Here is a 24,364-nt window from a genome sequence, read left to right as displayed (position 1 = left end):
TGACTTACTTCAGCACACAGCTAATACGTAGACCGTGCAAACATATCAGTGTAGCCAAAATATTTGCCCTCTGTAGCTCTCACATGGAGGCCAGTTAGTTATTTGGAAAAGGTGAACGCTGGGCACTACTTCTTTTAATGCCATCATGTGGTGATTTGTCCTTTCCAGTCTTATTCTTTTCAACACCGCTGTAAGAAAGACAGGGCAGGGGACTGAATGACCTGATTTCAAGCCCAAGAAGTTGGAGTTAAGGGTTCTGAATTGAGTCTCAATCCTCAGTGCTCTGCCCCTCCCTAGCCGGGTGACCCAGGGCCACCCAGGTCACCGGGGTCACTGCTGTCATTTAAAACAACGTGCAAATGATAAAACTTTTGAACCTAAATCCACCTCTCTATGTCAACTGAGTTCCAAAGTCCTCCTCTCCTTACTGTGGGCCTCTGGTTTGCTCATCAGCACAAAAGATACACTGCCACCCAGCTCTTTCAGACACCCAACAACAAGACGGCACTGTGACCTTTGTCTCCTTGCAGAACAGCTCCTTCCAACACCTGCACATCATTTCCTCACAGATTGCTTTTCACCCATTCATCCAAGGTTTAACCTGGCTCAGTTCACTCACGCTCCATAGCAAGGAGGTATGGGTTCTAATACCAGCTCTCTCAGTTTTAGCCCCTCCCAGATGCTGACAACATCTGGCCTACTTACCTCACAGGCCAGAGTAAGGAGCAAATGAAATAAAATATGGAAAAGCACTTTGAACAATTAGAAAACATGGCACAAATGTTTGTAAGTTTGGCGCCCAGAGGAGGGGATGCATTGTTTTTTAAATTCAGTATTTCACAACTTATTTTAACCCCTGCCCCCCTATTGCTTTCTCAGTCTTCTATATATATCACCACCAGCAAAAAGGTTTGTGAACATGCTTTTCTTTGTGTGCTGGAGATGACCAGCACAGGAGAGAATTGTTACCTGCAGTGGAAATTGAGAACGTTTTTTACTTATCTGCCCACCAGACCGCCTTTGACAAACGTATGTGAAAAGATGGTAAACAAAAGATTTCAGTTTCTTGTCCCAACTGGCAATAAATCCTTCCAAGAGAGTACAACTCAGCAATGACTTAGGCCATCCTATTCCCATTTGGTAGCACAAATAACAAGAATTCATGTATTGAGCACCTACTGTACACTAGGAGTTGACTATTTCTAATCCTCACAACAACGTCCCAAGGTAGATATTATTATTGCCTCAATTTGTAAATGAGGAACTTGAGGCTCAGAGAAGGGATTTCCCAAAGATCACTCAGCCCTAAGTGTCGAGCTGGGCCTGGCTTCCAGGTGGGCCTGATTCCACAGGTCACGTCCTTCCAGTCTGCCACATTCCCCGGGAAGCACAAATCACGGGGGACATATGAAGGTGGGCGAGATACCCCACTGGCACACTGCTCTGGGGATCACCACCCCCCCCTTTCTCTGTCTAAATTTTGAGCAATGATTCTATCAGCTTTGCCGGCCAGGCCCTTTAAGGGCACATATGAGACCTGCTCACTAGGGGAATACCCCGGACTCAGAACTTTCCCCTTCCTGGGGCCCTACATCCCTCAACCTGTAGAACATTCCTGCTCCCAGTGCCAGGCTCACCTGTTTCCAGCCCCATCCAATCTTGGTACAAGTGAATCTTCTAAACCCTCTCTCTATTCCACCCTCTCACTTAAGGGTTCCCACACATTTTCTAAGCCCGTCAAAGCCCCCCCACTTGTTCTGCCAGGCCCTCTTGGACTACTAAGACCAGACCCAGGTTGTGAGCGCATGAGACTTGGCAGCCAGGGGCTGGGAGGGAGGATTTCTGCCTGAACTCTGAGGCCCTCCCACACTCAGCGACAGACACGACCTCTGCTACCCTGGTGCCCTTGTCCCCGGCTCAGAGACATTGAGAGATTGGCAGAAATACTCCTCATCCACTTTATGGAACCTGTCTTCTCCTTTCCTTGTCTACCTTCTGCCTGGGTGAGCTCACCCCACCTCCGGCTTCCATGACACACCACATGTATGCTGATGGCCAGCACTAGCCCTGACCTTTCTGCTGAGCTCCCTGACCCATATCCTATCATCTATCTACCACACCACTCCTCTTGATGAACAAAAACTCAAACTCAACAGCCTGGCAATGAACTCATCACACTCCCCACCCCTCTGGCTCCATTAGAGTTTCTTAGGGCCTGTCGCCTACTTAGTGCTTTTCCTGGGAAGCTCAGCACTGTTTCTGGCCTTCTCCTGACAAAGCCGGCATTCAGTGTCTGCAGAATGAATTACTGAATGAATGAGTCCCATCATGAATCACGCTTCTTCGTCAGGCAGATTCACAATAATGCAGCCTCTTTCTTTTCATATTCAAACAACTTTACATAAAAGGAAACCCAGAATCCCTTCACCTTAAAGCAGCAATCATTTCTCTCTCAGACCCCCTTTCATCCTATCACTGAAGGGACCACATATTCACAAAGTGTATTCAGTGGAGAGGTCTGCTTTATACTCTGCTTTGAAAGCTTACCATATCATATACTACTGAGTCTACCTTATAATAATTTTTATGACTTTTAATGACTGCAGATTGTCTATAAGATTCCTATATAATTGCTTACTTAGCCAGGCCCAGATTTGGAACATTTGTATTGTTTCTAGGTTTCTACTGTTATTGCCTTTATTCATTTAACAAAGCAAATTACCTTATTTGCTTGGGCATGCATAAAATTTCCCTGGAGGAGGAGGAGGGGTGTGGGATTGTTAGAGGCCAGGAGTGGGAAGGAGACTTTTCACTGAATTTCCCTATAGACCCTTTTGAATTTTGAATCATGTGAATATGCTGACTATTCAAGATATATATACCAAAAGCTTACTGTACATGAAGCATCTCACTAGAAGCTGGATATAGCAGTGGGGTCTACACTCTCAAACTAACTTCCTAATATGTGCTCTCCCGAAAGTATGTACAATGTACCTTGGGAATCCAGAGGAGAGAGCAGGGTGGAGAATCTCAGACAGTGACATTTTCACAGCAACTTGAAACATGCGTAGGACATGCTAAGCATGCATAGGCTGATAAGAGACCACCGTGGGCAAAGGCCCAGAATAGCAAAGGGCACTTCCTGGTTGGGAAAGGAGGCTGTATCTGGTGTGGTGTGAAAGTTATGGGAAGTGAGACTTTCAAGGGGGGCAGAAACCAGTGGAGCAAGGGCTCTGGAGGCCAGGCTCTCGGGTTCAAACTTGATCCCGGAGGCCATGGGAACCTTTGGAGGGTTAGAAACAGGGCAGAGGGTAAGAGCTGTGTTTGATAGCAATCCTCTAGCAGCAAAGGACCAAAGGAAGGTAGAGCAGTGGGGAGCAGCCTGCTGAAGTCCAGGAGACAGTGACAAAGGCCTGAACTAGAGGACCAGCTGTCCCAATAAGCCCCAAACCACCCTGGTTTTAGCACTGAAAGTCCTGCGTCCCGGGCAACTCCTCAGCCCCTAGCAAATAGACATAGTCGGTCATTCTAGCCTGAACCAAGGCACTATATGCTGTTGTTCCCCAGAGCCTGCCTGCCCTGAGAAGTGATCCAGTGACTTCCAAGAGATTTTGAAATACACTGTTCTGTCCCACCCTCCACCTCCTCGGTCCCCACCTCCAGCCACTACTCCTGGGTTCATTTACTTTCTGTAGGTTCTTTCTAGAGCTGCTGATCTCCAGACATAAAGGAATTTATGAGGAAGACATCCCCACTTGCCAATGTCCAGTCTTCTCTCTTTCTGCTCCCCTCCACAAACCTGAGGCTCCTATCAAACGAAACTAGTCCCTGTGACAAAGCAAACCTGCAGACTTTTGTGTCTCCCCAGCCACCACAAGACAGATCACTCTCCCTACTTCTCTGCCTGTTGAAGCCCATTGCAAATGCCACCCTCCCGCACGGCTGAGTACCAGTACCATGGAAAAGCTTCTGAGTGGCAGACACTGCCCGAGAACGTTTCAAACATTACCACTACTCCTCACAGCAAATAAATAGGATTAGTCCCTTTTTCCAGAGGAGGAAACCAAGACTCAGAGAAGGGAAGTGTCTTGTCCAAGGTCACACAGGTACTAGCCTTCCCCTCCATCTTCTTTGTACTTCTCTGATGGCCCCAATCCTTGTATTGATGACATGTGTACTTTTCACTCCCTGCCAGCCCCCTGACCCACCACACACATGATTATCAACCTAGAATAATGCCAGGCTTGAGTAGAACCTCAATAAAACTTTGGTGAAAGAAGGGATTATGTATGTCCCTTGTATAGTACCTAGCCCATTGACTGGCATTAAATAGGTTCTCCTATTCAGGTATTGCTGAAATTGCAGTACCGAACCAAGTAAGAGTATGATTGAAGGGGAAAGATCAGAAGAAAACACATTATGGCAAACCTAAGCTATCCAAAGCTTTCTAGAAATGAGTCATTCTGAAGGCTGAGGGTGAACCTTCAGAATCCAGGAAGAAGAATCCTAGGGCTGCTTCTTTCTCAGCATTTCCCTCGCTTCCACCCACTTCTTCTGAGCTCCCAAGTCCCCTTGCTCTCCTTTTCCTTCCAGTCTTCTTTGGTTTTCTGTTGTTCCTGCAAAGCTTCTTAGCTTCTGGTTTGATGAGCTAATTGCAGTCTTCCCCGTGCTGTCCTTCCATGCCTTTTGCACCCTTTCTCCTCACCGCAGCACCTCTGCTTCCATAAAGGCTTCCCTGTCCTCCTCAGGCTGGCGGATGCTTCTCTCATCTGTGTCTGCACACCCCACGGCACCCCATACTGTGATTCCATCCACCTCACATGTTAGACTGTGAGTTTCTTGAGGGTTAGACTCATATCAGCCCTAAATGTCTATGAATGAAACTACCAGACCCTTTTGTGCTTCTCAGCCACCTCTCCTTTGGTACTGCTTACTCCGAGGCAGCTAAGGGTTTGCTTGTTGGTTGGTTGGATTGTACTTGAGAAATCATGAGTGCTGGTTATTCAGGATTTGTCTGGTCACCTACTTCTCTTCTTCCTGCTTTTACTACATTCACTGGTGTTCATGTTATCCTTGTCCATTTGGCTCAGGAAGGCTCCAGCTCAGATGGTATGCTCTTTGTTTTGGGGGGGAAATGGCTGGCAAATCAGGGTCATGGCCCAGCCCTACCAGTCCATCTTGCTTAAGGAACCAGGAAACCAGACCTCATTATTTGTTCCACAAGCATTTACTTGAATGCCTACACTGTACCAGGCCCTGAGCCGGACATTAGGGAGACAGAAATGGAAATCGGTGTGTCTTTGCCCTGCATCTAACACCCTGTGTGAGCCCTTTCTAGGCCTCTTCCATTTACCCATCTGAAAGTGAAGTGGGGTAGAGACCTGATTTGTAAGCAGCCTTGGAGCTGGCAGCATTTTGGAACTCATCTATCCGGGATACTCTCGCCCTCCCCACATCTGTGCTTTGCCCTGGAAGAGCCCAGGCGCACCTCTGACCTCTTTCCCTTCTCCCCTGCAGATTCTGAGCAGATGTACTCTAATACGTCTCACCCTGTATGTGGCCAACTAGCCCCCAAGAAGCAGCTTGGTAACCCCAGCTAGCCAGGGGGAAGAAAAGAAAGAGGAAGAGGAGGAGGGGTGGCATGTCAAGTGGCCATGGAGGGTACATTGGGGGAGGACAATACATCCCAAGGTGCACCAAAACCATCCCCTAAGCTCAACTCTGAAGATTCATATTAGTCAGTCTAATCGAGGAGGCCCAAGCCGGAGTGGGAGATAGGGAGGGAGACAGAGTTCCACTAATATTCCTGGAAAAGGCTAAGGAATCAATATTTCCTTGTACTTGTAGGACACTTGATACCTTTTTGTATTTGATTTTCCCTGCAACCTTTTTGATTACATTCAAAAAACATTTTTTGAGCACCTACATTAGAAGCCTTATGCTGAGAATTACTGGCCTTTTCCTTTAGGACGGTTATCAGAAATTCAAGTGTATAGACAGTTTCGTAAGTTTTTAATGTCTGTCTCCTCCACTAGATTGTGAGTTCAGTGAAGGCAGGAATCATGCCCATCTTCTTCCCCAATGAATCCTCAACACCTAGAACAGCACCTGGCAAACGGTAATCACTCAACAGATAGTTACCAAAAACAGGAATCCACAGGCCTGGGACCTGGAGACAATCTTTAATTTTGAAAAGGCTGGTGTGCAGGAGCAAGCCTTTTAGCCTGAAACATAATAGATGTTCAGTAGACATTCATTTAATTAAACGAAGAATAATAATAGGAAACACTTACAGTAATACCTCCTGTGTGCCAGGCCGTGTGCTAAGTGCTTTACATTCACTCACTCAATCCTCAGAACAACCCTATGAAGCAGGTGCTATTATTATCCCCATTTTACAGTTGGGGAAACCGAGGCACAGAGGTTTGCCAACTTGTAAGTGGCAGAGCTGAGATCTGAACCCCAGCTATCTGGCTCTAAAGTCCATGCCTTTAGCAGCTAGAATGCCTCCCAACAACAGATCTAGAGAGACAGAGCGATTCCCCCACAGCGTCCGGGGAGGAACTTGGCGGAGCCAGGACCGAAAGCCAGGTCTGCTCTCTGTGCAATGCTTCTCCCACTGGCCACTGGTACAGAACCCCTGGGAACAGAGGCACAAGGAGGGATCTGAGAAGTCTAGATATTCATGCAGAAAAAGGCTCTAGTCGACTAGGTGGCTCTCAGCAGAAGACAGGAGGAGTCAAAGAGCATCCACCAGGGCAGACTGCTTTTCAGAGATCCTATTTGAGGCCTAAGCCATTCCCTTTTCCTGCACTAATTTATGAGGGACCCCTCCTCCCCACCCCACCTCCCACACACACAGCTAGAACCAGCCCGAGGCAATTGAGCATCTGTGGGGAAAGGATGCATATTAGAGAGATTAGAAAGTATGATCTAAATCCTGGTGTGTGTGTAGGAAGTTGAGGTGAGGAGAGAACAGGGAAGACTGGAGAAACGTTAGGTCAAGGCTAAAACCTCCAGCAGATAAAAGGACTCAGTGATGAGATTAAAGCAAAGCACCTGCAATCAGCTCAGCTTTGGAGGCACCAGCCTTCTTACCACAACAGAACAACACCGTGGCCATTGCCTTCCTCTCCCATCTGTATCTTCAGGAAAGCCTCCAAACACTCTCTGTTTTGCAGTGGATCCCAGTCTATGTCTTTGTAGGTGAGTGAACCCCAGGGGCTGGAGAGCACAAGAGAACAGATGAAGAAAGAGACCAGGAATCTCCAGATGAGGAGGGCTCCAAAGAGATCATTTGGTTGGTCCCCTCTCTCTGGGAAGGACTGTGCCTCTCCACCCAGAGAGATGGCTACTGTTGTGTTCATTAGATTTTTCTCCTCCCATCTGAGGGGCATGAAGGCCAGGAGTGAGGCTGCAGGTTTCCTGGTTTAAAGATTACCCCAGCCTTCTCTCAGGACTGTCCCCTGTGAACTAGCTGAAAAGAGTCCTATTCGGGGGCAGGGGCAGAGTTGGTGCTACTGGTAGACGTAAGGTGATTTTCCAGGATAAGACTATGATGAGAGAATTATGGAAAATCTGTGGGCTGCATGAGTGACTCATTAGACAGAATTTTGAGAAAGGGCCAGTTCTTCAATGGACTCAGAGAATGACAGTCATCGGTACTGGGCAAATGGGCTGAGAGCTTGAAGCTTTTCTCAGTCAGAAACCAGGGCTTTGTGAGCAGCCAATTACAGGGGCAAGTTTGGAAACTGGACGTGGAGAAATGTCATCCTGAAGCATAGGACAGGTTAGGAGGCTGCCAAGTCCAATCTCTGGGAGGCTATATGACCCCGTAGAGCAGTGCTTCTTAACTAGGGACCTATAGACCTAGACTGAGGCAGGGAGGGACAACGTTGAATTTGGATGGAAAAAATTACCTGTTTATTTTCACTAACCTCATATTGAAATGATGAATGTAGGCAGCAAACCACAGAAATACCTGTGAATTTGTCGGTAATAGACATCACAGAGATTTACATTTCACATGCCAGTTGTTGCAGTCATCTCAAAAGTTCATTTATGCTCGTTACCACGTCCAAATTCCAACAGGTATTGGAACTACCATTAGGTGTGGTTATTTCATGCATAAATCAAGAAGCCCATGTTACTGTATGACATTTTTGGCAATATTTTGATAACGGTGTTGTACTATGATGAGTTTCCTTTGTAACTCTGTGTATTTTATTTTGTGCATTAAAAAATACTGTTCAGAAAAGGGCTTCACCAGACTGCCAAAGGGGTCCATGGCCTGGTTCCCAGTAAATGCTCCTTACAGAAAAGTGTCCTTCCTTCCTTCCTCTCTCCCTTCCTCCTTCCTAATTCATTTCTTCCTTCTTTTTCTCACCCTCTTTCCTTCATTCTTTCTGTCTTGCTCAGAGCCTCCCTCAGCACTTCTCTTCCTTCCTGAATGATGTTGAGAATCATGGCTGATTACTGAACACTACTGGCAGTGATGGGGGAAAAAGTAGGGAAGAGGGGGAGAGAAAAGACAGAGGGACAAGAAGGAGAAAAGAAGTGAGGAGAGAAGAATGAAGAGATGGTTTGGGGGAGATGTGGAATATAAATATTCATGACCCTTGGAATTAGGCAATGCTCCTGAGAGCCCCTCTGAGGCCCAGCTTCCAGTTAAAGGATGGCTGTCCATCTGTCTCTTCTTTTCTGGGCTTGTATTGCCATCTATCTAAACTGTTGCAATATCCTCTTTCCTGGCCTTCTATTCTCCACCCTCTCCCATATATTCCACTGCTTACAGCCAGAAGAGTCTTTCAAATGCATCTTTGATTACAGCCCTTTGTTGCTCAAAAATAGTCAGCGGTTTTCCCTTGCCTACTTGATGAAGTACAAATGTGTTATCCTGGGCATTCAAGGCACTGCTGCACTCTCTGCCTCAAACTCTTTACCAGCTCATCCCCCTACTCTTCCCCTAGGCGAAGCTCGTATTCCAGGCAATCTATTCACAGAACAAATGTGAAGGGTACTTACTCTCTCACTCCTTCACTTCTGCTCTATTTCCTCCACTTAAAAGATTCCCTGATCACCCTTCCTGGACTATCCCTGGACAACCCCTCCTTTGAGATATTGCTCAAGTCATACCTTCTCTGCAACATTTTCCTGGCAACCTGAGACTACTTTATCTCTGAAAGCCCAGAGCACTTTGGAAAAATTGCTTGCATAGCAGCCTTTATACCCTATGCCTCCTCTACCCAATAAGCTCCATGAAAACAGGAGCCACGTCTTGTCATTGTTATATTTCTTGCAAGACCAGGTTTGACACTGTTGATTCTTCCAGATTTCTTCTCCTCAGTAAAGACCTTTGAGTCCACCCCTTGTTCTTTTTTCTCTCTCATAGACATCTTTGTGTGTGTGTGTGTGTGTGTGTGTGTGGGTCTGCCTCCTATCTCTGGTTGCTGATAATACAAAAAATAGAACATACTCTTGGGAGTCAGACAGACCAGGTCTGCCATTTACTTGTTGTGTGAGCTTGTGCGAGTAAGTCATTCACCCTCTACCATTGTAGAACAGAGCTCTCAAGACCATTCTGAAAATCAAAGAGCAAAGAAAACCCTCAGTAGATGTTCATTTTCTTTCTGTTATAGAAATTGACATCAGAGCTCAACCACCCCACCTTAGAAGACGTTTGATCAACAGAAGAGTGACTACCACTTCTGAGACAGGTACCCTAGACTCTAAATTCATTGCACCTTCAGGAAGAATAATGAGTAACTAGATCCTAGAAAATGAGGCAAACAGAGACTCTGATACCTTCCGAGCATTCCCACAGGCCCTTTCAAGGCATCATTCACTACTCCCTCTCCTTCACCCCCTACATCCAGTCAACTGCAAACCCCTGAAAATTCTGCCTCCATAGTATCTTTCAAATTGATTTCTGAAGTAGTAGCTGATTTCAGGTTCCCGTTGCCTCTCATCTAAGTCACTGCAACTCTTAGCTGACCTCCCTGCCTACCGTTTCTCCTGCTCACACAGTCATCTCAGATGATCTTACTGATACGCAGATATGATCACGCTCTTCCTCTGCTAAGAACAATCACTGGCTTCTCATTCCATTCAACATGGGACCTGAGCTCCCCTGCTTCCTTCCCAGTGTCATCTCCTGTTCCATGGCTTCCCATGCTCCCTGTACTTTTGCAGGTTATGGTATTACTCACAGACCTTGGACTCTTCCATCTCCAAGCCTTCTTTCGAGCTCTTCCTTGTGCGTGGAAGGCCCTTCCGCCACAAATCCATCTGTCAAAATCCTACTCTTCCTTCAAGATTCAATTTAACTCTTACCTTCTGCAAGAAGGCTTTCTAGGTTGCCTGGTAGTAAAGAATGGTCTTCTCCTTTGGTCCCCATATAATGACATTTGAACCCTAACTGTATTGTTCTCACCCTCTAGGATATATCCATTATTTATGGTGTCAGTTTTCCCCTCTAGACTATGAGTTTCTGGAAAGCAGGAACTTTATTTTTTACATGTCTTAATATGACTTAAAATTAATTAAGCATACACAAAGTGCTTAAAGTAGCTCTTGTTTCATAATAAAGACTCAACAAATGCTACCTATTTTTTTCCCCAAAGCTTGAAATGAAGATACATGATGTCTCTGAGCCTCAGTTTCTTCATATGTAAAATGGGGATAATAAAATTATCTACCTCTCAGGGTCATGAGAGGATTAAATGAGCTAATGCACATTAAGTGCTGAACAGTGTGCTTGTTGACAATAAATGCTCTATACAAGGTATCAGTAACCATACTTAAGTTATTTTCGTCGTTTTCATACTTATGCTCTTCACCCTCCTCCTTCCAGGCCCCAAGCCTGCCCCCATTGCTTCTAGCACAGATATTTCACATGAGGTATGCTTAGTCTATGTTTGCTGAATTACTAAGTTATCTTTTTTTTACTCTCGCGGGTTCTTATATTTATAGTAATACAGATCCAATAAGTAATCACAAAGCCACAGATATTCGTCTTTGACAAACCAGCCACATTCTTGGATTTCTGAAGGCTTTGAGCCAACTGATTAAGACGCCGGGTTTTCGTTTTACACTAGAAATGACAGGCTGCCCATAGCCTTACACATTCATGCACACCCTGGAACCTCAGAAGGCCTTTCTTTATTTGGAATAAGGGCATTGGTGCTTTCTTTCCCTGTTAACATTCACCTGTCACTTGGAGAATTTTGAAATCAAACGTCCCTGTGCTACAACTGAATGTAACAAATATATTTATCCTGAGTCATCCTCCTGTGCTTGGCACTGTGCTGCAGGCTGTTTTCAAGAAGCTTACTGTCTAGGGCTTCCCTGGTGGCGCAGTTGTTAAGAATCTGCCTGCTAATGCAGGGGACATAGTTCGAGCCCTAGTCAGGGAAGATTCCACATGCCATGGCACAACTAAGCCCATGCGCCACAACTACTGAGCCTGTGCTCTAGAGCCCGTGAGCCACAACTACTGAAGCCCGCGTGCCTAGAGCCTGTGCTCCGCAACAAGAGAAGCCACTGCAATGAGAAGCTCGCGCACCACAACAAAGACCCAACGCAGCCAAAAATAAATAAATTTATTAAAAAAAAAAAAAGCTTACTGTCTAAAAGGCAAAGGGCCAGCCATGTAAGGTGTTAACTACACAAGAAGCAAAATGAAACAGGGCCAAATAGATGCAGAAGTAATGTGCTGTGGGTGTGTACAGGAGGGAACTCTTCATTCTGACCAGAGAATAAGCAAAGATATCATCAAGGAGGTATCATTTGAGCTAAGCCTTGAGGGCTGAGAGAATTTTGATATAGACAGAAAGTTGGAGAGCGGGTAGTCAGAATAAGGGAACAGCATCACCAAAGGCATGGAGAGGTGAAATTGCATGGTGGGTTGAAAGAATGGGGAGTAGACTAAAGTGGTTGGACCCCCGTTTCCCATTCTTCAGCCATTTGCATCCCACTTTCTGGTTCTTCCCACAGCTGAGTACCACTTATGCTATTATTACTTAATATTTTTTCCCCAAATTGACTCATTCCTGTAACCTAAGTTAATATATTCTAACAGGAAACTTTACATTACCACCATGAATTCACTTTTATTCACTACACATTAAAATAACTTTCCATCCATGAGCCACTTCAGATCACCCTGTGTCCTTACAGCAGTGTGGTTATGATCACCTCATGCTACATCATAAGGGGTGTGAGTGCCGGTGCTGAGAGATGAGGCCAAGAAGGTGTGTGGGGCCAGCCCATGGAGGGCCTTAAACACCAGGCTAACATGTTCGGACTTTATCCTGTCAGCAGTGGGAAAATACTGAAGGCTTCAGAGGAGGCAAACAACATTATGACTGTGTTTTAAAAATATATTTGCGGCATGGAAAATAGACTGGAGGGGAAGAGACCAGCAGGCAAGAATAGACAAGAGGCTGCAGTCCAGACCAGAGGAGATCAAGTTCTGGACCACAGCAGTGGCAATGGAGACAGAGGCAGGAGGATGAATGGGAGATATATATATATATATATTTTTTTTTTTGGAAAGGGAGAGAAGTTAAAGACAGCTCCAAAATGTTGAAACTGTGACATTTATCCTGAGGCCCGAAATATGAATAGGAGCTAGTCAGGCAACGAGCTGAGGAAAGAGTCTTTCAGGCAAAAGGGACAACATGCACAGAAGCCCGGAGACTGGGGAACAGAATGAGTTGAAGAAACTGACAGAAGAACAGTATGGTGGCATGCAGAGAACCAGGGGATGGCCAGGGGCTCCATCACTGAGGACCTTCAGAACCAAGGTTATGAGACTGGACTGGATCCTAAGAGTCATAGGAAGACATGTGAGTTGTTGAATTATTGAATTACCATTAACTCCCATAGATTCTCATATTTATCACTAATTTTGATCCGTTAAGTAATCACAGAACCACAGAAATGTCTCTTTGACAAACCAGCCATGTTCTTGGTTATATGCTATAGAAGGACAGAGATTTGCATTTAGCATGCTGGCTGCATCATGGCTCAAATCGAAGCAGGTAACCTGTTGGGAAGACATTGGCAGTCGGCTTAGAGAGAGAGAGTGGTGGCTTGGACCGGATGGTAGCATGGAGGTGGGGAATGGAATAATTTGAAAGATGTTTGGAGGACAGAACTGACAGGAATTAATAATTGATTAAGGAAAGCAATAATTAGAGCTCAGTGGCAAAGAGTACAGTCTCTGGAGGAAGAGTGTGCGTTCTCAACTCTGGCTCACCCACTAGCTGGCTGTGTGACCTTAAGTGGTTATTTAACTTCTCTGAACCTGGGTTCCTCATTCACAAAATGAGAATGATTATTGTTCTAATGGGGGCTTTATGAAGATTAAATAAAATACACATATAAAATACTTAGTTTTACATGATGCGTGTACAGTAAATGTTGACTATTACTATATGGGAAAAGTGAGCAAGCAAAATGAATCAGAAATGATTTGAAGAAAGGACCCACTTAGATTCATATTGGTACCATCTTTAACTTAAGCTAGTAATCATTAGTAATGTGAGGGTGTACAGGTTTCAATTTATTTTTTTAAAATCAAGACCAAGGGTGAAAAAGGATATTACATAATGGTAAAAAGGTCAATTCACCAAGAAGACATAACTATCCTAAATTTCTATGCACCTAGCAATAGAGCTTTAAAATATATGAAGTGAAACCTGACAGAACTGGAAAAAAATAGACAAATTAACAATTATATTTGAAGACTTCCTTGAAAAGCACAAACAACCAAAACTCACCCAACAGAAATAGATAACCTGTAACTATTAATTACAGTAAATTTTAATTTTGGAAGGTTATAAACCTTCCAAAACAGAAATCTGCAGACCCAGTTGGTTTGGTTTCAATGCCATATTCTTCCAAACATTTTAAAGATGATATATCACAAATTCTACACAATCTTTTTCAGAAGATAGAAGAGGAAGGAACACTTTCCAACTCATTTATGAGGCCAGACCCTGATACCAAAACCAGACAAAACAGTACAAAAAAGAAAACTACAGTCCAATATCCCTCATGAATATAAATGCAAAAATCCTCAAAAAAATACAAGCAAATCAAACAAAGATTAATATACCATGACCAAGTGAGCTCTGTCCCAGAATGCAAGTGTAAATATTTGAAAATCAATCAATGTAGCCTAACATATTAACCACCTAAGGGAGAAAATACACACACAATTATATCAGTTGATGTAGAAAAAGCATTTGACAAACTTTAATCCATGATAAAATCTCTCAGCAAACTAGGAATAGAAGGCAATTTTCTCAACTTGATAAAGAGCATCTGTAAAAAAAAAAAAAAAAAAAACCTGCAGGTAATATCATACTTAATGGTAAAAGACTGAAAGCTTTCTCCCTAACATGGGGAGCAAAGCAAGGACGTTCACTCTCACCATTTGTATTCAACATCGTACTAAAAGTCCTAACAAGTGCAATAAAGCAAGAGGAAAAAAAAAAAAAGAAAGAAAAGCATACAGATTGAAAAGTAAGAAATACAACTGTCCTAATTCACAGATCACATGATCATCTGCATAGAAAATCCCATTAAATTAAATACTTTTAAAATCTACTAAAAAAAAATCCCTCTAAGTGTGTGGAGAAAAGGGAACCCTCTTGCGCTGTTGGTGGGAATGCAAATTGATACAGCCACTGTGGAGAATAGTATGGAAGTTCCTTAAAAAACTAAAAATAGAGTTACCATATGACCCAGCAATCCCACCACTGGGCATATACCCTGAGAAAACCATAATTCAAAAAGACACATGCACCCCAATGTTCATTGCAGCACTATTTACAATAGCCAAGACATGGAAGCAACCTAAGTGTCCATTGACAGATGAATGGATAAAGAGGATGTGGCACATATATACAATGGAATATTACTCAGCCATAAAAAGTAATGAAACTGGGTCATTTGTAGAGACATGGATGAATCTAGAGACTGTCATACAGAGTGAAGTAAGTCAGAAAGAGAAAAACAAATACCGTATGCTAACACATATATATGGATTCTAAAAAAAAAACAAAAACATGGTTCTGAAGAACCTAGGGACAGGATTGGAATAAAGACGTAGACCTACTAGAGAATGGACTTGAGGACATGGGGAGGGGGAAGGGTAAACTGGGACGAAGTGAGAGAGTGGCATGGACATATATACACTACCAAATGTAAAATAGGTAGCTAGTGGGAAACAGCCACATAGCACAGGGAGATCAGCTCAGTGCTTTGTGACCACCTAGAGGGGTGGGATAGGGAGGGTGGGAGGGAGATGCAAGACGGAGGGGATATGGGGATATATGTATATGTATAGCTGATTCACTTTGTTATAAAGCAGAAAATAACACACCATTGTACAGCCATTATACTCCAATAAAGAAGTTGAAAAAAAAATAATAATCATTCATATTTAACATTATCTGAGTTTTCTTCTGAAGCTTACCCAGCAAATTTACTCTCATCTTTTATGAGGGTCAGAGGTAGCAAGATTTGTATCCATGGCAATCTTCCCATAAAATTCCTCCCCCTGCTATTTTTCCTATTTAATTAGTATGCTTACAACAACCACTTCAGCCAGCTCTTGTAAGGGGAATTCAGCCTATCATTAAGGTTTCTTCTACTCCATAACACGACTTTTTTTTGTTTTTTAAATGCCCATTCCATCTTTTTCCTGTTATTTTCATCTAAGCCCAAAATGCAAGAGACAAACCTGCTGGCAGGTAACTCTTGAGTTTCTTCCCCTTCTCTGAAACTTTTATCTACTATGATATTATCTGGTCAAAGAAGTCATTCTTTTAGCTGGGTATTTTTAAATTCACAGTGTCTGTACTGAGCCCCTCTTTCTCATGAATGCAGATTTTAAAATGGAATTCAACTCCCACTGCTGTAAGATATATCACGTCTGCATTTCACAGCCTGCTGTGACCCTTTGCTAACAGAGATGATTTTTCCCCCTTCTGAACGTTTGAGACATTTCGAATGGGACAAAATTGAACAAAGTAAAGCAGTTTCTAATATGTGTTTTCTTCTCAGCATCAAACAGCCCATACACTGCAGGCCGCCCCTCTCCACTGGAGTGTGCTGACAGAGCAGTTGCACAAAGGAAAGAGGGTTGAGCTTTCAGAAAGGACTTCCTGAGGTCTCAGAATGAGGATGTAAGCCACCGGCCCAAGATGTTGTTTCCTTCCAATTGCCAAGTAGTGCTGTCCTTTGACCCCAGCTGAGGACCTACTCTGAGAAGGTCATGGTTCTGCTGTTTCCTCAGTTAAGATATCAGCCATCAAGGGGACCCAGATCCAGGGACTCAGAGGTCATCCTGGACCACAGCAGAGCTAGGAGCGGGGTAGGGGGTTGTGGGGTGTGATGAGGAGAGAAGAGTCTCACACCAGCCTCGACCTGCTCCTTCACTACAGAGCAGAGATTGGGGTTATGATAGGTGTATTAAACTTGAAGGGAACTGAAGGGCACGAACCCTTTGTGTCCCCTCAGGAGCTATTCCTATTCTTCTTATACCCTACTTTCTGGTGTTCACTAAATTCGGGATGCTGTGTGTGCTCGCCTTAGCCTGGCTCGCCTATGACTGGAACACCCACAGTCAAGGTAAGAAACAGGGGAAGAGTGGTGGTCCCTGTCTGTACCAAGGATGGAACCACAGGGCTGGGGTGGGGGTGGAAGGAGAGAGTGGGAGAGACAGATGGAAAAGAGGTGGGGAGAGGAAAGAAGAGGAAAGGGAAAGGAAAGGAGGTCAGGGAGGCGAAGCGAAGGAGAGAGGGAGAGGAGCACAGGAAGGCAAAGGGAGACAGGAGGGCAAAGCTCAGCAAGGAACAGAGGTCTCTGCCAGGTTTCCCAGGAAGAATTGAGGCTGGTTTCTGGGAGGGTGCTCCCAGCATCCTACTACTTCCCTCCCACCTTTCTGACTGCTCCAGAGGAGCCGGGACTTCCTGTGTCTCCTTGGGAGTTGGATTTAGGGACAGTACCTATAGCTCTGTGCCCAAGATATGGAAATGTGAGAAGGAGGCCCCTCTAGTGACCTGAAGATTTTAGGAAGAACCCTTCACCTCCGAGAGAAGTAGAGGGATTGGCAAGATCTCACCGAGTCTTCCCTTCCCTTCCATACCTGCAGGTGGTAGGCGTTCAACTTGGGTATGAAACTGGACCCTCTGGAATTATTTCCAAATTACTTCCCAGTAAAGGTGACTATGCTACCTCTGGGTGCCCTCATTCCCTCTTACCCAGGCTCTTCCTCCCTATTCAGCCCCATGGTTTCAAAGGCTTTGGTGGCCAGCAGTGGACATAAAGGCCCAGAGGCATAATGCAGAATAGGGACCCAAGATGGATGGGCAGGTGGGGAGACAAATGGATAACACCTTGCCTCAGAGTGGCAGACCCAGGTCAGCCTCTCTGAGCATCATAATCCCTGGCAATCCTGTGGCAGTGAAGACATCCCAGTGAATAGGGATTTGGGGCTCCCCAAGGGAAACACAGGCTACCTACTGGGATCTGAGTCCACGTGTCCTCTCTTCCTTCTATCCACTACTCTGATTCAATCTCCCTCTAACAGCTGGTGAAGACTCATGACCTCTGTCCCAAACACAACTATATCATTGCCAACCATCCCCATGGCATTCTCTCTTATGGTGTCTTCATCAACTTTGCCACTGAGGCCACTGGCTTTGCTCAGAATTTCCCAGCCATCACTCCTTATGTAGGGACCTTGGAAGGGATCTTCTGGATCCCAATTGTGTGAGATTATGTGATGTCAGTGGGTGGGTATAAGAAATCATTCCATTCTCTGACCTACCTCAGGGCTCCAACTTCTATAAGACTTGACAGTCAGTCCAGTTCTCACTCCCTGCTGGAAGAGGACTTCTTAGTAGAAAATGAGTCCAGAACACACTGGGCCAGTAACAGGAATATGTGGCCAAGCCTCAGGTTCTGTCCAAGGTCTGAGAGGCAGGGTTTGATTAGGCAGCAGGATAAGTTATATGCATTCATAAGCGTTGCCATGGATCCTTTCAGAGGAGGAAGCAGAAGCCTGGAGTTCAGGATCAAAGCCAAAGTGGAAAGCAGAAAGCAATAGCCAAATATCAAAACCAAATATAGGGAAAATGAGGCATGAATGGGACAGCTCAGATGAACTTTGCCTGACTTTTGGGGGATGTCAACTGGCTTCTTTTGGCCAGTCATTTATTTAGCAGCTCTCATCTCAGGGTGTCTCAAAGACACTTTTAAGTCTTTCATACTAGCTGGTACCCTCCTGGCCCATGAACTTCATCTCCTGAGAACCCCTTTGAACTTGCATAAGACATCAAGGGATAAAGGATAGGCATCCGTCAGAATCCAGGAAAACTTCCTCATGCCAGGCTTCAAGCCGTGGTACTGTGCCAAATGTCCTTCTCTTTGGATGAATATCCATCCTTCTGGACACCAGAAAACAACTGAAGCCAAACATTAAATGTAAGATACATTGATATCTGGAGGGGCCAGGTGGGACCACTAGAGTCCCAGAGGATGATTCTGCTCCCCTCTGAGGTTGGTATGACCCTGGATCTCAAGGACTGTGGCCTGGAGCCAATGTCTGCCATCCCAAGAGAGAACAGAAGGTGAGCACAGGGCAAAGTTGGAAAACAGAGGTGAGGAAAGACTCTGTGACTGTTGTAGAGCAGCAAGATGTCATCCTCATTCCACGGTTCATCTACATTTCAATTTGGCTTGGACAGGATCCTGGGTCTGCCTACTCTCCAGAACCCCCAGCCAATGGCTTCCCTTTGCCAGGTTGCTCTAAGGAGGAAATAGGTTGGTGGTGGCTATTCCTCATTACTCCTAGGGAAGAGAACTCTGGAGAGCCTCAATTGCCATCAGCCTGGGGAGAGTGGAAGACAGCTGTAGTTCCTGGGTAGAGAAGGAAGGGATGGGCTTAAATCCTATAGAGTTAAGAGAAAGTAGGCAGAAGAACTCAATGTAGCCCCAACTGTAGTAGCGCAGAGCTGCAAGGCAAGCAGCTGACCCTAAGGACCAACCTCAGGGCTAAACTAGGATGTGGAGGTTAAAGGCAGAAGAGTGGAAACAAGCACAGTCAAGAGACAGAAGAACTGTCTCCAGCAGGAAGACCCTGGAGGAACCCCTTATCCCGTCCCCAAGCACCAAGTTTGTTATACCACTTGACTCTTTGGTTTCACAGGTGTGTGCCCAGTGAGTGAGTTGGCCTTGAAGTATTTGCTGACCAAGAAAGGTTTGGGCAATGCTGTGGTTATTGTGGTGGGTGGAGCTGCTGAAGCCCTCTTGTGCCACCCAGGAGCCTCTACCATCCTCCTTAAACAGCATAAAGGTTTTGTGAGGTTGGCACTGAAGACAGGGTGGGTCCCTAGGTTCTGGTGCCCTATCATCAGGGTGCCGTAGGTCCTCTGTAGCACCTCTCCAGAATGGTACCCTTCCTCAGAAACCTGTTAGAGGTGGTTCCCTCTTCATTCTGATTGTTTCTCTCTACTCGCTCACACTGTGCCTTAAGGGTGTTTGGGCCTCCAGACACATTCTGGTGGGTACTTTTAAAACTTGAATTTGGAGAAAAAACAGTAAAAGACCTTTACCTTCTGCCCATTAGCCTGGTAGGCTGGGGGTCTGGGGAAGTGGGGCTTCAGCCTATATCAACTCATGAACTGTGAGGCCCAGAAAACTTACCCAGGGCAAGGAAGACACTGGGCTTGATGCTGAGCGGATTGCAAAGATGCAAAAAACATGTATACTGCCCCCAAAGAGCATGTAATCTGTTTTGAGAAATAGAATGCATTCATTCAGCAGTTATTGAACAGCTACTGTGTGTCAGGCATAGTACTAGGCATTAAGGATATAAAAATAAATAAGACCTAGTCCTTGCCTTTAAGGAACTCACAGTCCAATGGAAGACAGACATGTTCACATATAATTACAAAATATATCCAGAAGCCAACCACTTACCATCTCAACTATCACCCCCTGGTTTACCACCCCATTGTCTCGCCCCTGGATTATTACAACAGTCTCCTAAGTGCTCTTTCTGCTTCTATCCTTGCCTCCCTCACATCCAAGAGTCTATTCTCAACCATGGCCAGGATGATCCTATTCAGTGTGAGTCAGATCATGTCACTACTCCAAATGCTCCAGTGGCTTCCATTTCACCCCGAGCAAAACCAAAGTCTTTGCAAGGACCTGCAAGACCCTAAATGATCTTGCCACATCTCTGATCTCATCAGCCACTGCCCTCCCCCTTGCTCACTCCATTAGAGCTACACTGACCTCCTCGCTATCCTTCAAACAAGCCACACGCTCCTCCCTTAGGGTCTTTGCTCTAGCTGTCCCCTCTGTCTGGGACATTATTCCTGCAAATAACTCTTAGGCTTATTCCTTTACCTTCTCCAGGTCTTTGCTCAGTGTCTCTTCTCAATAAGGTCTATCCTGACCATCCTGCTGGATCTTTTCCCCATTGCACTTATCTCCTCATACGTCATCAATTTTATTTCTTTACATATATGGTTTTGTATTTGTTCATTATTATTGTTTATTGTCTGTCTTCTCTTAATGAAAGGTAAGCTCCACGGGGACAGAGATTTTTTTTAATCCATTATGTTCACTGATGTGTCCCAAGGGCTTAAAAAAGTGCTGGCACATAGAAAGAACTCAATACCTATTTGTTGAATGAAAGCTGTGACATAATGGACATATGTATAAAGCACTATGAGAGCACCAATTGATGGAAAGCCTTTCACCCAAAGTAGAAGTTTCATAAGTAGGTGACATCCGAACTGTGAATTGAAGTATTAGTAGGCATTACCAGTCAGACCAAAAGGGAGAAGAACTCAGGCATTCAGTGAAGGCCTATGTTGACATGTCTGGCACTATGCCAGGCCCTGGGGTTCAAAGATGAATAAGACATAGTTCCCCCTTTTGATTAGCTTGCTGTCTACTGGGAGTCAGCCAGGCAAGGTGATGACTGTAGTACAGAGTTGGGGTAGTGTTAGTGTAGGAAAGAGGTAAGCACTAGATACAGGGAGTGGGAGTGGAAGGAATTGGAGCGGGTCAAAGAACTGGAGGTTGTTCAAGGGGATGAAATTGGAGCTGAGTAGTGAAGGCTGAAATAGAATTACCCACGTGAAGACAGAAGGAAGGCATTTCTGGCAGAGGGAGCAGGATGTACAAAGACGCATAGACAAGCGAGAACGTGGCACACTTAGTATGGCTAAGCAGATTGCAACAAAAGGCTGGGGAGAGGGGAAGCTAGCCAGGTAGACAAGGCTAGAGCACAAAGTCCATGCTAAGCAGTGTGGTACAAAGTGAGGAGCTCTGGAAGAGTTTTAAAGAGAGGAGTGACATGTCTAGATACACAGTTTAGGAAGATCACTCTGGATGCTGGGTACAATAAGGGCTATTAGATTTCCTGAGATTACTTTCCTCCCATCACAAGACAAGGTGCAGCAACTCCCCTCAAAGGGTTCCCTTGTGAGGGGTGGGTGTGGAGCATAGCAAGAATGAGACACAAGGCTGGAGATGTTTGGGTGCTTGGACTCTTGTCCTATAATGGGGAGATTGTAGAGGTTTCCTACCTTGGAGAGGGTTTCACTGCGGTGAGATTCCTGGGAGAACTCACACTTCTGCCCGTCTCTTTGCAGATCGTACCTTGTCCCCTCCTATTCCTTTGGAGAGAATGAGGTTCACAATCAAGAGACCTTCCCTGAAGGCACGTGGCTAAGGTTCTTCCAAAAAACCGTGCAGGACAGAATCAAAAAAACCCTGAGACTAAGTTTCTCTACCTCCCACGGCCGGGGCCTCAGTCGAGATCCTGGGGATTCTTGCCTTTCAATCGGCCCACTGTCACTGTTGGTAAGTTTTCCAGCATCTTTGGACCACTCTGGTCCTTCATTCCCCCCACCCAGGTCATCCCTCAAGTCTCAGGGGACCCGGCACACAGCAGGGACAGGCAATGGGAATTCCAGTAGCTGTGGTTGAGGGCAGAGTGAGGAGGACAGCTAAACAGATCAGAGCCGTGGCCATTCATGGGAAGGACTCAGTTCAACAGCTGCCATGAGGGCATCATTATTCGTATACATTCCTTCAGCACTCTGAGTTTATTCTCATTCTCTTAAGCATGCACGAGATTAGGTATTTGGAGAACATGGGACAGGATGGGGTTGGAGCAGAGGGAAAGAACAAAGGAAGTGGAGAGAACCCAGATACTGAGTCTCAGTATGTGGCTCCCTCTGAGGAATGGGTAATTTGAGTTGGGTGGGGGGAAAGATCTGATGCTTGTCTCTCCTCCTTCCCCACAGCTGGGGAGCCCCTGCCAATTCCCAAGATTAAGAAGCCAAACAAAAAGGCGGTGGACAAGTACCACGCACTCTACATCAGCGCCCTGTGCAAGCTGTTTGACCAGCACAAATTACAGTATGGCCTCCTGAGACCCAGGAGCTGACAATCATAAAACAGGAGCTGGATTTCCCCATTATTGAACCCCCAAAACATTAAGGGATCGAAGTAGGGCCACATGGAAAGAAGAATCTGGGGAGAGGGGAGGATCTCAGGGTTGAGTGAGGAGGCCAACCAAGCCAGAAAGTACTTAATGAGTCTAGCTTAGAGGAAGGAACCTGAGGCATGGGGAAGAGTGGGCAACAACCCAGTTTAGTAAGCAGAGTCTTGTGAGTCCACAGATCTTTTTTGCCCCCTGACACCAGCCAACTCTGATCAGAGGAATTAGAAGTTAAAGAACACCATGCCCTTTCTTCCTGAGCCTTAGTGACACCATCACTATTTAGGTTGAAGCTTAGAAACCTTGTTGAGAACAAGGATGGTTTGTTTCCTCCTAGGCCCTTGGCCCTTTCCTTACAATTTGGGGGCCACCACAAGGTAAACCAGGGACCTGAGTTATGCTTTCCTGATCCAAAGCAGACACGATTCCCTCAGCTGTGACACAGTTCTACACTGGCAAAAACTTTATTAAAAATAATTATGCCATTTCTTCTATAGAAACAAAGCTCTAGATATATAAAACAGGATATGACTATTACTGTGTGGTTCACTACTGGGCTTCCCTGGAACCTAGCCAGAAAGCTAGTCTGTGGAGAGCCATTTTCCTCTTCTTTATCCACCCTGTACTCTGTAGCTGACAGAAAAGGTGGAGGAGTGGAACCAGAACTGCTGCACAGTGTAGGAGACAGGACAGAATCATGGGAACTGGCACAGGCATGCCCTGAGTAACCTGTCTCTCCTGATCCCACATAACCACCCTGGGTGAGGAGGGAGGGCACCTACAAGACCACGTGCCAGCTGTGAGTCTACTTTATGTCAAAAACCTACTGCGGGGAATTCCCTCGTGGTCCAGTGGTTAAGACTCAGTGCTTTCACTGCCAAGGTCCGGGTCTAATCCCTGGTCAGGGAACTAAGATCCCACAAGCTGTGTGGTGTAGACAAAATAATAATCAAAACAATAATAATAATAATAAAAGAGCCTACTGAGTACCAGAGACTATGCCATCATTTTCACAGCCTCTGTCTCTGAATGCTAACACAGCCCCATGAGACTGCCATCATCTCCATTTCACAGTAGCTAAAACTCCTAGAGGTGAAGTAACTTGCCCAAAGCCACAAAATCCAGGTTTTGCTAGTTCTATTCCAAAGTTGTTTCTAATTCAAAAAACCACGCTACCTCCCATTCCTCATTTCTTGGAGACCTATTAATCAGCTTCATTTTCCTAAATGTGGTCCTGTGGCACCCTACTTAAATTAGTTCATAAGTGTGGGTAAAAATGACATGGATTCTACTCCAAGTGGTCCCAGGTTAGGCCTCACGGAAAATAATGTATTAATTAAATAAACTTTTTATAGCGACATAATGGCATTGAGAGTCGAGAAACAAACTTTACATTTATGGTCAATTGATTTTTGCAAAGGGTGCCAAGATAATTCAATGGGGGGAGGGGAGAATAGTCTTTTTAATAAATGATGCAGGGACAACTGTATATTCACATGCAAAAGGGTGAAGTTGGAACCCTACCTCATACCATATACAAAGATTAATTCAAAAAGGATCAAAGACCTACAGTGAGAGCTTAAACTGTAAGATTCATAGAAGAAAAAATAGGGTAGTTTGCTGGCCTTGGATTTAGCAATGGTTTCTCATATATGACACCAAAAACACAAACAACAAAAGAAAAAATAGGTAAGTTGAACTTCATTAAAATTAAACACTTTTGTCCTTCAAAGGACACTATCAAGAAAGTGAAAAGACAACACAGAGAACAGGAGAAATTTGCAAATCATGCATCCAATAAGAGTCTAGTATCCAGAATATATA

At 45.0% G+C, this 24,364-nt stretch overlaps 1 long non-coding RNA gene and 1 pseudogene across 1 annotated transcript; both read left to right on the top strand.

Annotated features, from left to right (window-relative positions):
- The first annotated feature begins 3,275 nt into the window (after positions 1–3,275).
- On the top strand, positions 3,276–22,539 carry LOC133082950 (diacylglycerol O-acyltransferase 2-like protein 6; annotated as a pseudogene).
- Positions 9,641–10,786, top strand: LOC133082954 (uncharacterized). Its single transcript, XR_009699095.1, has 2 exons — positions 9,641–9,716; positions 10,623–10,786. It is a non-coding gene; the product is annotated as an uncharacterized LOC133082954 (long non-coding RNA).
- Positions 22,540–24,364: the final 1,825 nt, after the last annotated feature.

Source organism: Eubalaena glacialis (genome assembly GCF_028564815.1).
Source record: "Eubalaena glacialis isolate mEubGla1 chromosome Y unlocalized genomic scaffold, mEubGla1.1.hap2.+ XY SUPER_Y_unloc_1, whole genome shotgun sequence".
In the NCBI taxonomy this organism is placed as follows: domain Eukaryota; kingdom Metazoa; phylum Chordata; class Mammalia; order Artiodactyla; family Balaenidae; genus Eubalaena; species Eubalaena glacialis.
Note: the sequence above shows the minus strand (reverse complement) of the source record. Positions and strands in the feature narration are given on the sequence as shown.